Here is a 13,956-nt window from a genome sequence, read left to right on the forward strand (position 1 = left end):
CAAAGGTAATTAAAACAGAGCAAATTAAGGGAAAGCATAACGAGCAACACAACCCCCTTCACCCTAAGGAAGACACATGGGGAAACCAAGTGAGACTGGAACATCAGATAGGAAGTATTCAACCTCTTCAAAGTTTTTTGTTCAGGCAGTTCCATATTCCCCTCGTGCATCAATTCCCTTCCTAGTTTGCTTGAGTAGTCTTTTCAGAGACTAAGAAGCTGCTGAGAAACAAAATGGAGCAATTTTGTCCATCAGAGCTATATGGCTACTTAGCTCAGTTGATAGGTTGGTGTGAGAAGGTTGCACACTCAACACTTGAGTACCTAATCTAGGCTGATGTTCCAGTACAGTACTCTGAGAGTGCTGTATTGTTGGAGGTAAAAGTGTTTCCTCTTCCATCCAATCCTTCAGATGGGAATGTGTTCCTTCAGATGTGACATTTGACCACTATCTCACCTGCCGGTTACTATCAATCAGATTGCCTTTGTTTGAAATATTTTTGAGACTTTCCAATGTGATAATGTGCCATATAAATGCTATTCGATTTCAGAAATGCAAGTCCAAGCAACTGATCCACATTTTAAAATTATGACAAGATTTGGAGATGCTGACTTCATAGCATTGATACTCCCACCAAAGTGTCTTTGGTTTATATAAAAGTGGGGCAGTTCTACCTTCATTCTTAGAAATTAAACAAAAGCATCACTTTTTACTAAACTGTTCATTTGGGAGAATGCTGGCATTGGCTCCCTTGCTATCTATTAAATGTGGCAGGGTGAAATTTGCAAAGGTAAGAAAGAACAAGAAAAACCACTGAGCTGATGAAATTTAGCCTGATGGTGGAGACAGAAGAAGGCAACCTAAATACAAACATACGGAGTAGGAGTAAGCCATTCAGCCCCTTGAGCCTGTTCCACCATTTAATAAGATCATAGCTGATCTAATTTTAACCTCAATCCCATAGGTTCTGAGTGGTCTGGCATGCTTAAAATTAGATAAATATCCCGGGCCTGATGAAATGTATCCCAGGCTGTTGAGTGAGGCAAGGGAGGAAATAGCAGGAACATTGGCAATAATTTTAAATTTCTCTCTGGCCAAAGGACGGGTGCCGGACGATTGGAGGATAGCCAATGTGGTACCATTATTCAAGAAGCGAGGAAGGGATAAACCAGGAAACTACCGGCCAGTCAGTCTAACATTAGCGGTGGAGAAACTATTGGAAGCAGTTCTGAGAGACCGAATTAATCTGCATTTGGAAAGGCCGGGATTAATCAAAAAAAGTCAGCATTGTTTTGTTAAGGGGAGGTCATGTCTGATCAACTTAATTGAATTTTTCGAAGAGGTAACCTGGTGTGTAGATGAGAGCAATGCATTTGGTATAGTCTACTTGGACTTCAGCAAGGCTTTTAATAAGGTCCCACTTGGGAGACTGATGGCGAAGGTAAGAGCCAATGGGATCCAAGGAATTTGGCAGACTGGATCCAGAATTGGCTAAGTGGCAGGAAGCAGAGGGTGATGGTCGAGGGATGTTTTTCTGACTGGAAGCCTGTGTCCAGTGGGGTCCCACAGCGATCACAGTTGGGCTCTTGCTGTTTGTGGTTTATATAAATGATTTTGACTTGAATGTAGGAGGGTTGATCAGTAAATGTGTGGATTACATGAAAATTGATGGGATCGTAAATCGTGAGGAGGATAGCCTTTGATTACAGGAGGATTTTCAGACTGGCCAGATGGGCTGATCAGTGGCAAATGGAATTCGATCTGGATAAGTGTGAGATGATGCACTTGGGCTGGACAAACAGGGCAAGGGAATGCATGATAAACAGAAGAACCTTTGTGTGCATGTACACCAATCCCTTAAGGTAGCAGGGCAGGTGGATAAAGTGATTGAGAAGGCATAACTTCCCTTTATTAGCTGAGGCATAGAGTCTTAAGAGCAGGGAGGTTTTGCTAGAACTGCATAAAACATTGTTTAGGCTACAGCTAGAGTATTGTGTGTATTTCTGGAATCCATATTATTGGAGGGTTGTGATAGCACTGGAAAGGCTGCAGAGGAGTTTACCAGGATGTTGCCTGGGCTGGAGAGAGGGAGATTGGATAGACAAGGGTTGGCTTCCTTGGAGCTGAGGAGACTGAAGGGGGACATGAAGGGCATAGATAGACAGGAAGAAACATTTTCTCTTCGCGGAGGGATCGCTAACCAGGAGGCATTGATTTAAGGTAAAGGCAGGAGATTTAGAGGCTTTGAGAAAAATCATTTTCATCCAGAGGGTGATGGGAGTTTGGAACTTACTGCCTGAAAGGGTGGTGGACGCAGAGATCCTCATAGCATTTAAGAAGTACTTGGGTGTGCACTTGCGATGCCAAGGCATACAAGGCTATGGGCCAAGTGCTGGAAAATGGGATTAGTATAGTTAGGTGTTATCTTTGACCAGTGCAAACATGAGGGGCTGAAGGGCTTTTTCGAACAAAGAAAATTAAAGCACAGGAACAGGCCCTTTAGCCCTCCAAGCCTGCACCGACCATGCTGGCCATCCGAACTAAAAACCCGTACCCCTATCTCACTTACTGTCAATCAGATTGTCTTTGTTTGAAATATTTTTGAGACATACTCATGTGAGACCATATCCCTCTATTCCCATCCTATTCATGTATTTGTCAAGACGCGCCTTAAAAGTCACTATCGTATCTGCTTCCACTATCTCCCTCGGCAGTGAGTTCCAGGCACCCAACACCCTCTGTGTAATAAAAAAAACTTGCCTCATACAGCTCCTTTAAACCTTGCCCCTCGCACCTTAAACCTATACCCCCTAGTAATTGACTCTTCCACCCTGGGAAAAAGTTTTTGACTATCCACTCTGTCCATGGCTCTCATAATCTTGTAGACTTCTCTCCGGTCTCCCCTCAACTTCCGTTGTTCCAGTGAGAACAAACCCAAGTTTATTTAACCTTGCCTCATAGCTAATGCCCTCCATACCAAACAACATCGTGGTAAATCTTTTCTGTACTCTCTCCAAAGCCTCCACATCCTTCTGATAGTGTGGCGACCAGAATTGAACACTATATTCCAAGTGTGGCCTAACTAAGGTTCTTTCAAGCTGCATCATGACTTGCCAATTTTTAAACTCGGTGTTCCGGCCGATTGAAGACAAGCATGCCGTATGCCTCCTTGTCTACCTTCTCCACTTGCGTTGTCACTTTCAGTGACCTGTGTACCTGTACTCCCAGATCCCTCTGCCTATCAATACTCTTGAAGGTTCTAGCATTTAATTAATATTTCCCATCTGAATTAAACCTCCCAAAATGCAATACCTCACATTTGTCCGGATTAAACTCCATCTTCCATCTCTCCACCCAAGCCTCCAACCGATCTATATCCTGCTGTTTCCTCTGACGGTCCTCATAGCTATCCGAAGTTCCGCCAACCTTTGTGTCGTCCGCAAACTTTCTAATCAAATCAGTTACATTTTCCTCCAAACCTTTATCTCCATACTGATCCCTGAGGAACGCCACTAGTCACAGACCTCCATTCAGAAAGCCACCCTTCCACTGCTACCTCTGTCTTCTATGACCGAGCCAGTTCTGATCCATCTTGCCAGCTCTGATCCCATGCAACTTCAACTTCTTTACCAGTCTGCCATGAAGGACCTTGTCAAAGGCCTTACTGAAGTCCATATAGACAACATCCACTGCCCGACCTTCATCAATCATCTTCATCACTTCCTCAAAAAGCTCTGTGCTCTAGACCTCTATGACTATGAATATATCACTGAGGAAGGTTGGCATTATTTGGGGTGAAAATTCTTCTTTAGGTGCAGTCCTTCAAATGGGCATGTAAATCATAGGAACAAACAGGAATCGGCCATTCAGTACCTCGAGCTGTCCTGCAATTTAATGAAATTATGGCTGACCTGTAGCCTAACTCCATATACCATATGGGCTTGGCCCACATCCCTTAATATCTTTGCGTAACAAAAATCTACATGTCAGATTTACTCCACTCCCTCCTCTCTGCAGTGAAAAGTAACTAGTATAATCTTAGATATTTCATAGGTCTGCAAATGCAGAGCTGTATTGGTTGGGAAAAGGGGGAGAAAAGTTCCATCAAGAGCATCTTTTACAACTATTCCTGTCATTACTGTATCAGCATTCTGCCTAGCTGCTTCACCATCCTGAAATATGATCCTTGACTAATCCTGGTTCTGCCATTTGCCCAACTCCTAGTACCTTGCAACCATTTTAGATGTTCAATATTTTTGTTTGCCCATTATCTGAAAAGTATTACTTTTTTACTGTTGACATTTTCTGCAATTTGACTACAATTCTTTTTACTTTGCTAATTAATCTTTAATTTTATTTATATTTTTCCCAGTCCCTCCTCTCCACTCACCATTGAATTTTGAGTGCTGCCTGTTTACCATTCCTGTTTGAACTTTTATTTAAAGGGGAAGTGCAGCTCAGGAAAAGTAATTTATTTTATTGGCAAATTAGGTTTCTTTATTTTGAACAAATGTCAAACGGACTCTTGAATCTGGTTTCCCTCCATGGTGGCTGTTTAACTGAAGTAATTGATGGCAAATGTCTTCCATTCTTCCAGAGTAACTTCATAGGATCAGTGGGTTGTGTCCATGAATCACTCGGGGACTTGCAAACCCAAGGAAACCATGCCACTGCCTGGAAAGGCAGAGTATCAACTGTGTCTAATAAACACTCGCATTGTCATTTAGTTGGTCAAATCATTTGGGTTTTAAGACTTTGCTTATCTTAACATATATTTTTGTCTGATTGAAGCATATACTAGTTTCTTCTGTTGAATGTGCTCTTAAATGGACATAGGTGCTGACTCTTCAGCACTGGGGCACTCAGTGTCACCTTCATTGGTCTATCAAAATAGACCCACAAAACAGCATGGTTTCCTGGGGCCAAGCACCTGCTCACTCAGCCTGGTCTCCAGTTGTGGTGCCTGTCATTTTCTTTGGAGATGTGTTTGGATGAATGGAGAAACTGACTTTCGATGTCACTGATCAACTTGTGAGGGGAGGACCCTGAATTATGGGTCTGCATGCTGAATGAAAATTGAAATTTGTTTTAAATAAATCCAATCTTATTTTCATAAATTACAAACTTTCCTGTAAAATATGTATTCTAAATATTTAAAAATGGCTTTCTCTTTAACTGCTATAGCCTCTAATAGTTTTTGTAAATGTTTCCCACTTTTCTAACAGTAGATATTGTGGTCATGTTTGGGTTCCGATCAAATCTGCCACAGCAAGAACCTCTATTACTGTAAAGTAACAATCTTTGTCCCTATTGGAATATTGATTTGTTTATTATTTTGGCTTTTGAGTGAATGGCATTCTAAATTCCTGGGGTGCTCTGGATTTTGTTTAAGTTCTGCTGAACAAGATGCAACTAATACTTGTAATGACATCAGTCTTAACTTCATTGTACAATGTAATCTTAACACTTAACGCTATGCTGCATACATGCAGGTCGATATTTGAATTATTTCTGTCTTCTTGAATTAATTCTGTGGCTACCTCCTGTTCTTTTGTGGGTATGATTTTGTACTCATCAAATTTGTACTCATCAAATTTGAAGCCATCTGTTGAGGAAAGGAATACTTAGCTGCCCAGAGTTGATGTCAGGACTCCTTGGTCAAATGCAATATAGCTTAGAAGTAATGATGCCTCTGATTTCCATCAAACACTTGTATGTTGCTTGCAGTATGTATTAGATGCAGAATAAAATTATCTCTACACTGTACCGTTAAGGAGTCCATGGTCAACTAGAGCACAAGTTCGCTCCTTCTACAGTACAGCAACATTGTACCATACAATTTCAGATGAGCATTCCCTAGTGCAGTGTACTTTAAAAGTAAATTCACTGAATATCCCTCTGGCTTCTTGAATATTTTGTGCTGTACAAGTTTGTTCCCCAGGAGCAAGGCTGCTTATTTGTTTCCAGGATGTTTACATTTGAATAAAATATGGGCCCCCAGTCCAGCAACACATCAAATCTCTCGCTCTCTCTTCAAATGTCCTCCTTGGTCAAGCTTTTGATCCTTTGGCCTTCTATCTCCATTTGACTTGACCGTATTTTATCTGCTACAGTATTGCTTCTGCGAAGCACCTTGGGGCACTTTACTACAGCAGCTGTTTATGTAGTGCCTTCAAAGTAATGAAATGTCCAAAGGTACTTCCCAGGAGCGACATAAGGAGATGTTAGGTCCAATCACCAAGGGCTTGGCCAAATAATTTTCCAGTAGTGCTTTAGAGAAGGGTTTCTCAAACTGGGTCGCAACCTGTAGGTTGGTCGTGGAGCGATTGGTCGTGGCATTCCCGATCGCAGGCAAAGCGGAAAACGGCCACGGGCGTTTTTTAAGAATGCCAGCCGTGACTGGCTTTTGAAGTTGAGAGTGCTGGCCACGAGAGTTTCAGGTCAAGTGATTTCCTTGCTCCGGTTGCTGAGCGCCAGGCTCGCCCCTCCTCCGCAATGTCTGTGGTGCTGAATGCCCTCAGCAGTGACTCTGACATACAGCTGAGACAATATTGAGACCAGAACTTCAGGGAAGCTGATATGAGCAAGATAAATTACTGAGATACAGCTGCGCACTCAGTGTTGGGAATCTATTATTTTGCACTACCGGGGAACAGATCTATGAACTCTTGTCAAAAAGCGGTGATGTTATGTGAATCCTCATGGACTTGGACAAAATCAGGAAAACGTCATACGGATTCTGTTTTGCAGAATATTACACACATACTGATGCTGAACAATACATGAGATGTAATAGTGGAACACGTTTGGAAGATCGAATTATCAAAATAGATTGGGATGCTGGCTTTAAAGGAAGCACAGTTTGGGCAAGGGTAATTGGTGGTCAGGCACATGATGAATAAAAGACAGAAATGACGCTGGCAGAGATGGATTTGGAAAATTGGACCAGATGCAGAGACCCAGAAACTAGATAAATTTTAGACATTCACCAACTGTACATTTGAGATAATAAAGCTCGAATCTTCATGGAAACCTGAGTTTGAAGAAAGCAGCTCAAATGTTGAATGCCTATAGCTTTGTGCTGTTCATTATTCTTTCATCGGCCCAATTAACTCTTTTTAACAGTTTCAAAAAAGAAGCGCCCAGTTTCTGAGGTGCAATCATTGTGTCCAATTTTGGTTCCTTCTAAAGTTGTAATTTTTGACACTGCCAATAAAAACAGAATAAAAACCTGAAAACAAAATTCTGGCCGTGACTGGGTTTTAAATGCTGATGATGCAGTCTTCCTGCCAGAAGTGGTGGCAGAGAGCAGGTCATGCGCCCAGCAGATACACTGATGTCATGTGCCCTGCATGTTCGTCCTTTTGACGTAAAATCACGACGGAGATTCCTCCATTTTCTAGCTGCGAGCAAGCAAGGCAACATGACTAAAGATGGGTCATTTTGTTATAAGCAAGAGAGAGCCAGAGACACAAACAGGCCAGGATCTCTCAACTGAATCTGCTGGAGAGAGTTGCCAGGAGAGTCCACAGCAGGATAAAGCAATGCCGGTGTGAACTGCATTCTCCAGTACCTCTTTGTGAACAGCCTACCAGAAAGAAACTGAAATCGGGAAGAGAATAGTGTAAAGATGATTTCTTGAGTAATGGATTTGTTAATTGTGCCAATGCAAATCCGGATGCAAAGCTCATGTGTATTACATGCAGAGAAGTACTGGCAAATGAAAATTTAAAACCCTCAATACGCCAAAGGCATGGAGAGTGTGATGACAAACCACTTGCTGCATCCTTTGAAAAAAAAATCAAGAACTTAAATGATCAGCTTAAGTCCTTAGCCGAAATGTAAAATTGAATGAAAAACCAAGTGAGATCATGAGGACCAAGCAGGCTCAACTGTCTCAATAAAGGTAGGCAAAAATAATAGGTCGCGGAAGGTCGACTGGCATAGGTTGCTGGAAAAAATGTTTGAAAAATACTGCTTTAGAGGAGGACAGCAAGGTGGAAGGTTGAAAAACACTGCTTTAGAGGAGGACAGCAAGGTGGAAGGTATCGTGAGGATGTTCCAAAGCTTGAGGCTGACGCAACTGAAGAAACAGTCACCAATAGTGGAGCAATTAAATTCACGGATGCCCCAAGGGGCCAGCATTAGAGGACAGCAGATATCTAGGAGGGGATTAAAGATAGGGAGAGGTAAGACCATGGAGGAATTTGAAAATGTGGATGAGAATTTCAAAATCGAAACATTTCTTTGACTGGAAGGGTCAATGTAGATCAGTTAGCCACAGCGTGTTGGGGAAATGGGACTTGTGAGTTAAGACATGGGCAGCAGAATTTTGAATGATCTCAAGTTTATAAGGGTAAAATGTCAGAGAGCAACCTAATGAATTAGGATTTTGCCAGCAGATGAGCTAAAACTGATGAAATTGGGGAATGTTATAGAGATGAAATAAGTGATCTTTGTGATGGCACAAATGAGATCAGAGGCTTGTCTTGCTTTTGACTGTGATATGTTAATGACTCTATATAAATGTAAGTGGTTGATGGCATGGCTCACTTCAAAATCTGATCTCTGAAGTGAAAGGTTCAGTATACTAACTACTATGTACTTCTATTCTTGTCTCTGCTCCAACATGGAAAACATCAAGTAGGAAGCTTCCTTTGCTTGGGTGTGTCCAAATGTTAGGGGGCATTGCTCCTTTTCCTGCCATATACATTCTGGTAACTGCTTTGATGATGAGGGAATGATGTGGCATACTGTTAGGCCAAGGGTCTCCTGTTTGTTTTATGTATTAATAGGTTGTGATGGTAAATGTTATTTTCAAACAATCTGTTTAGTTCAAGGTTGAAATAAACGTTGTTGTAAAAACTAGAACTGAATGGGGCTTACATGTATTGGGATAGAGTTCTCTTTGCTGAGATGCCCAGAAAAAAAAAAGCTAAGAAAGTTTAGCCCAGAAATTCATCAATGAAGTCTGAAGCCTCTCGGGGCTCAACGGGAAGTAAGATGGCAGAGTCGGTTTCTTTCTCTCCGTGCACTCCACTAACGACCTTGGTTCTCATTTGCATTTTGGTGAAAGGGTTCGAGAACACCGACAACTCATGTCGGAGGATCTCAGAAGATCAATCGAAGAGGTCTTAGCCCCAATTTGAGCGGCTCTGTAAAAAAACAAACTAGTAAGAACGTCGAAGTCCAGGGAGTTACGATTAAGAGCATGGATGTGGTTTTGTCAGACCACAGTGATCTGATTGCCATGCTAGATTCCGATCTGACTTTGGTGGCTGAAACTAATAAGTCTTTAAGAGCCAAGCTGAATGACCTGGAAAACAGGTCCAGGAGGCAGAACATCCGGATTGTGGAGTTACCAGAGGGGATCGGGAGCCATGCGCCCATGGAATATTTCTGGGACATGTTCCTCAAAATGGTGAGTGAGGGTGGATTCATATCCCACCTGAGCTAGACTGGGCCTGTTCACTCCGACTGAAGCCTCATTCTGGTGATTGTAAGACTCCACAGTTTGAAAGAAAAAGAGAGGGTTCTGCAATGGTCAAGGGAACACCGCAAATTCAAATGGGAAGGCCACTCCATTAGGCTGTGTCAGGAAATGGGTGCAGAGTTACTGGAAAAAAAGAGCTGAGTTTAATGGAGTGAACGTCGCCCTGTACAAGACGGGTCAGGTTCGGGATGGTCTATTCAGCTCGTCCTTGAGCCATAGCTGAGAAAAAAGACCATGCCAGGTGATGCGGACTCGGGCACACATTATGTGCTGTGTGTAATATGGTTTATGGCTCTGTTAACACACGAGGGTGGTGAGTGTCTGGAACTAGCAGCCAGAGGCAGTAGCAGAGGTGGGTACATTTTTGTCTTACAAAAAGCATTTGGACAGTTGCATGGGAAAGATGGGTACAGAGGGATATGGACCAAAAGCGGGCAACTGGGACTAACCTACTGGTAAAACAAGGCGGCATGGACAAGTTGGGCCGAGGGGCCTGTTTCCATGCTGTAAACCTCTGTCTCGATCTTGTATTGTTTGTATTTCGTGTTCTTGATGGGGTTGCGCTCTTATTATCTTTGATTAGATTTGAGGTTCTCTACTACGTGGGGTTTTGTTCCTTACGTTAATCTATGGTTTTCTTTTTTCAACGTTGTTTGTTGTAACATTGTTATTAGCGGAGCATGCAAGTTAAATGGGGCGTTGGTATTTTCAAAGAAATTATTTTTCACCTGTTGGGAGTCTCCCTGCTAACTAGGGAGTTAGTTAAGGGGATTGGTTTGGGCAGGGTCGTTGCAGCTCATTATAGTTTAGCATTTTTGTTTTTTTTTAAATGTAGGTTTTAGTTTTAGGGTAAGTCTTTGTTTGCCTCTCTTTTAGTTGCTTTTGCGTGTGATCACATTCAATGGTGATGGTGTATTTGGGAGGGAGTGCCGTAGTTTGTTGACAGTGTCTGGTGGTTTTCCTTTGTCCAGTGTTCTGACTTGGCTTGATGGCCACCTTGGGTGGATTTTCTTTTCTTTACCTTTTCAGTGCCCCTGGGTTGATCTCTCATGGTGCAAATGGCTGACTCCGGATTGGTGGGAGACCTCCAATCAGTTTGGTCATTTGGAACATTAGAGACTTGAATGGCCCAGTGAAGAGGTCGAGGGCATTTGCCCATCTTGAGCTTAAACTCTTGCTTTTGCAGGAGACCCACTTGGGTGTCAGGGATCAGACCAGGCTGCACGAGGGGTGGGTTGGGCAGGTTTTTCATTATGTTTTCGATGGTTGTGCCAGTGGTGCGGCGTATCTAATTAGTAAAGGATTTCAGTTTTCCTCTAATTATAATCGACCCCAATGGTCGATATGTTATTGTTTTGGGCTCCCTGTTGAACACCCCAATAATCATAGTTAACAATTATGCCCCCAACTGGGATGATACAAATTTTATTAACTCCCTGTTGGCCTCCCTCCCCAACCTCGACTCACATCAACTTATTTTAAATGGGGACCAGAACTGTGTTTTAGACCCTAGATTCGATCGTTCCAAACCTAAATCGCTTGTTCCATCTGGGATGGCCAGGGCTTTGTCATCTTTTATGACTCAAATTGGCGGGGGGGGGGGGGGGGGGGGGGGGGGTCCTTTGTCAATTTTGCAAAGTGCAATTCTTGTTTTTTTGCACATGTTCATCATGCATATTCCCATATTGATTTTGTTTCTTGGTTTTGAATAGGGTTCTCCTCCCTTCGGAGGTGGCGGACGAGTACTTGGCAATTGGTATTTCGGACCACGCACCGCACTTGATTGATTTGAGAGAGGGTTATCTCTTAAAGCGTATATATTACAGACAACTAAGTCGGAGCAGGGTGGCACAATGGTTAGCACTGCTGCCTCAAGACGCTGAGGACCCAGGTTCGATCCTGGTCCTGGGCCACTGTCCGTGTGGAGTTTGCACATTCTCCCCGAGCCTGTGTGGGTCTCAGCCCGACAATCCAAGGATGTGTATGGGAAGGCGGATTGGCCAGGCTAAATTGCCCCTTAATTGGGGGGAAAAAAAGTATTTGGTAATCTAAATTTGAACAAAAACTAAGTTGGAGCAGCAGAGCTGGTGGATTCCATTCTAGAGGTGGATCACCAGTACTTCTGAGCTATTGGCAAGTAGGAAAATGTTACAGACCCAGTTCGAGCTATTGTCTACTAGCAGGGCGGTACGTCAGTTACAGCGCTCCAGGGGCACGAGTATGAGGAGAAGGCCAGTTGTCTTCTGGCTCACCAACTCAAATGTCAGGTGGCTTCCCGGGAGATTACTCAGAAACTTGATTTGGGTGTAACCCTGGTTCTGCCCCACCCCAGGTCAATGTGGCTTTTAAATCCCTTTATTTCAATCTTTATTGATCGGAGGCTCCTGCAGATAAATTAGCTGACCTTCTGGATAGTCTTCCCATTCCAAATGTTGAGGTGGATAGGCACAGTGAGGTGGACTCTTGGGTCTCTTATTTTACCTTATAAAAGAAATTGGTAGTCCAGTTGGTGGGAGGTGTCAAAAGTATGACTTTATTGCTAGTTGCTCACTGGTATACACTTGAATAAGAACAGAATAAAAACTTAGAAACAAAATATCAAACAATACATAAAAAAAGGAAAGCACATGGCAAAAGCATTAAGCACAAAAATAAATCACTTCTTTAAACTAAACAAATAAATAGATGATTCAAGAATTCAACAACACAGACTTCGACCACGAGGTCCTACTTTTAAGGGAATTCTTATCTCTGGTTTAACCCCTTATTTACGTTTATTGGCTCCAAATTCTCAGCTGAGACCTCCTGGTTTGTTCAAATGAATGTATGTTACTTAGAGGATGATTTGTTAATCAAATATTGGACATTACATAAGGTTGACTGGTGCCTATCAAAACTAGCTTAGTGTCTGCGTGCGCAGTCTTCGGAAAGTACTGGATATGTTTCCTCACATTTTGCTGTGTCTCATAGCTTGGCGGAGACCTTAAGAATTGATTAGTTGATTAGACAGAGAACAATACGTTCTCGGTGCTGAATAGACTGGAATACAATGGATACTTTATTATATGAGAAAATGACTGGGTTCCCACAGTCAAGACACTTTTAAAATATTTTGCTTCTTTAGCTATATGCATTCACTGGCACATATATGGTTAAAACTATGAATAAAACTATATTCTTTTAGACTCCCCGTTACGCCAGAACGAGATTTTAAAATGTAGCGGGCTGATGCAGTCTGGCAAGGCCCCTGGTCCGGATGGCTTTCCGATTGAATTTTACAAGAGGTTCTCGGAGCTATTTGTACCTTTATTATTGGCCATGTTCAATGATTCGCCGTAATGGGGACCGTGCCTCTGACCCTCACTCAAGCCTCTATTTTCTTGCTTCTTAAGAGGGGACAAGGACCCAACAAGAGTGTGGATCATATCGTCCCATCTGAGTGCGGACGTCAAGCTGCTTGCTTAAGGTTTTGATGCAGTCGGAACCTTGCTTCCCAAATATAATTTTGAATGATCAAATATGGATGACATTTCACATTCATTACACTTGACGTTCCCCCTCCCCAGTGCCTGAACCTGAAATGATAGTATCTCTTGATGCTGGAAAGGCATTTGACAGCGTGGAATGGGAGTATTTATTTGAGATTTTTGGTAAGTTTGGATTTGGTCATAAATATGCTTCCTGGATTCGCCTGTTATATAATGTCCCTATTGTCCGTGTTCGTAGAAACGCTTTGAACTCTGATTATTTTCCCTTGAATAGGCAAGGTTGGCCACCTTGTTCACCCTGGCGATAGAGCCGTTCTCCATTGTTGAGGTCCTCTCGTCAATGGAAGGGTATTAGCTGAGATGGGGTGGAACATCAGGCCTCTTGTGCGGGTGATCTGTTTTATAATGCAGGCCCAGCCCACTCCATTGACTGCATAATGAAGTTGCTTAACACCTTCGGCTCCTTCTTTGGGTATGAACTGAATTTAGGCAAGAGTGCATGTTTCTTGTTTAACCACCTCTGGAAGGTGAGCCTAATTGGGGACGTTACCTTTTCGTCTTTCTAATACAAGCTTTCACTATCTGGGCGGCCCACAACTGGGCCTCACTTAATAAGTTGAATTACACAAGTGTAATGAATAGTGTCAAAATAGATTTGCAGAGGTGGAACAACCTTCCCCTACCTTTGTCGGATAGGATTCAAGCTATTAAAATGAACGTGTTCCCAAAGTTTTTTTTTTCCTTTTTCTTTCAATGTTTCCCATTTTTCTCTCCAAATCCTTTTTTATCATGGTTAATGTATTGATATCCTCTATTTGGGCACGTAGGAATCCCAGAATCCATAGTGTTCTGCTCCAAATGGATAGATAGTGGGGGGGTCTTGGCCCTCCCCAATTTATTGTTTTATTTCTGGGCTGCTACAATTCAAAAAATGTTGTGGATCAGTGACTCTGATTCTATTTGAGGACAAATGGA

The 13,956-nt window shown here is 42.6% G+C and overlaps 1 protein-coding gene and 1 pseudogene across 7 annotated transcripts in view; both read left to right on the plus strand.

Moving 5' to 3' along the window:
* Positions 1-13,956, plus strand: part of arhgap17a (Rho GTPase activating protein 17a) — a 188,069-nt gene that overhangs the window by 15,783 nt on the left and 158,330 nt on the right. The gene's annotated exons all lie outside the window — the stretch shown is intronic.
* On the plus strand, positions 6,496-7,133 carry LOC119978918 (annotated as a pseudogene).

This window comes from Scyliorhinus canicula, chromosome 15 (genome assembly GCF_902713615.1).
Source record: "Scyliorhinus canicula chromosome 15, sScyCan1.1, whole genome shotgun sequence".
Lineage (NCBI taxonomy): Eukaryota > Metazoa > Chordata > Chondrichthyes > Carcharhiniformes > Scyliorhinidae > Scyliorhinus > Scyliorhinus canicula.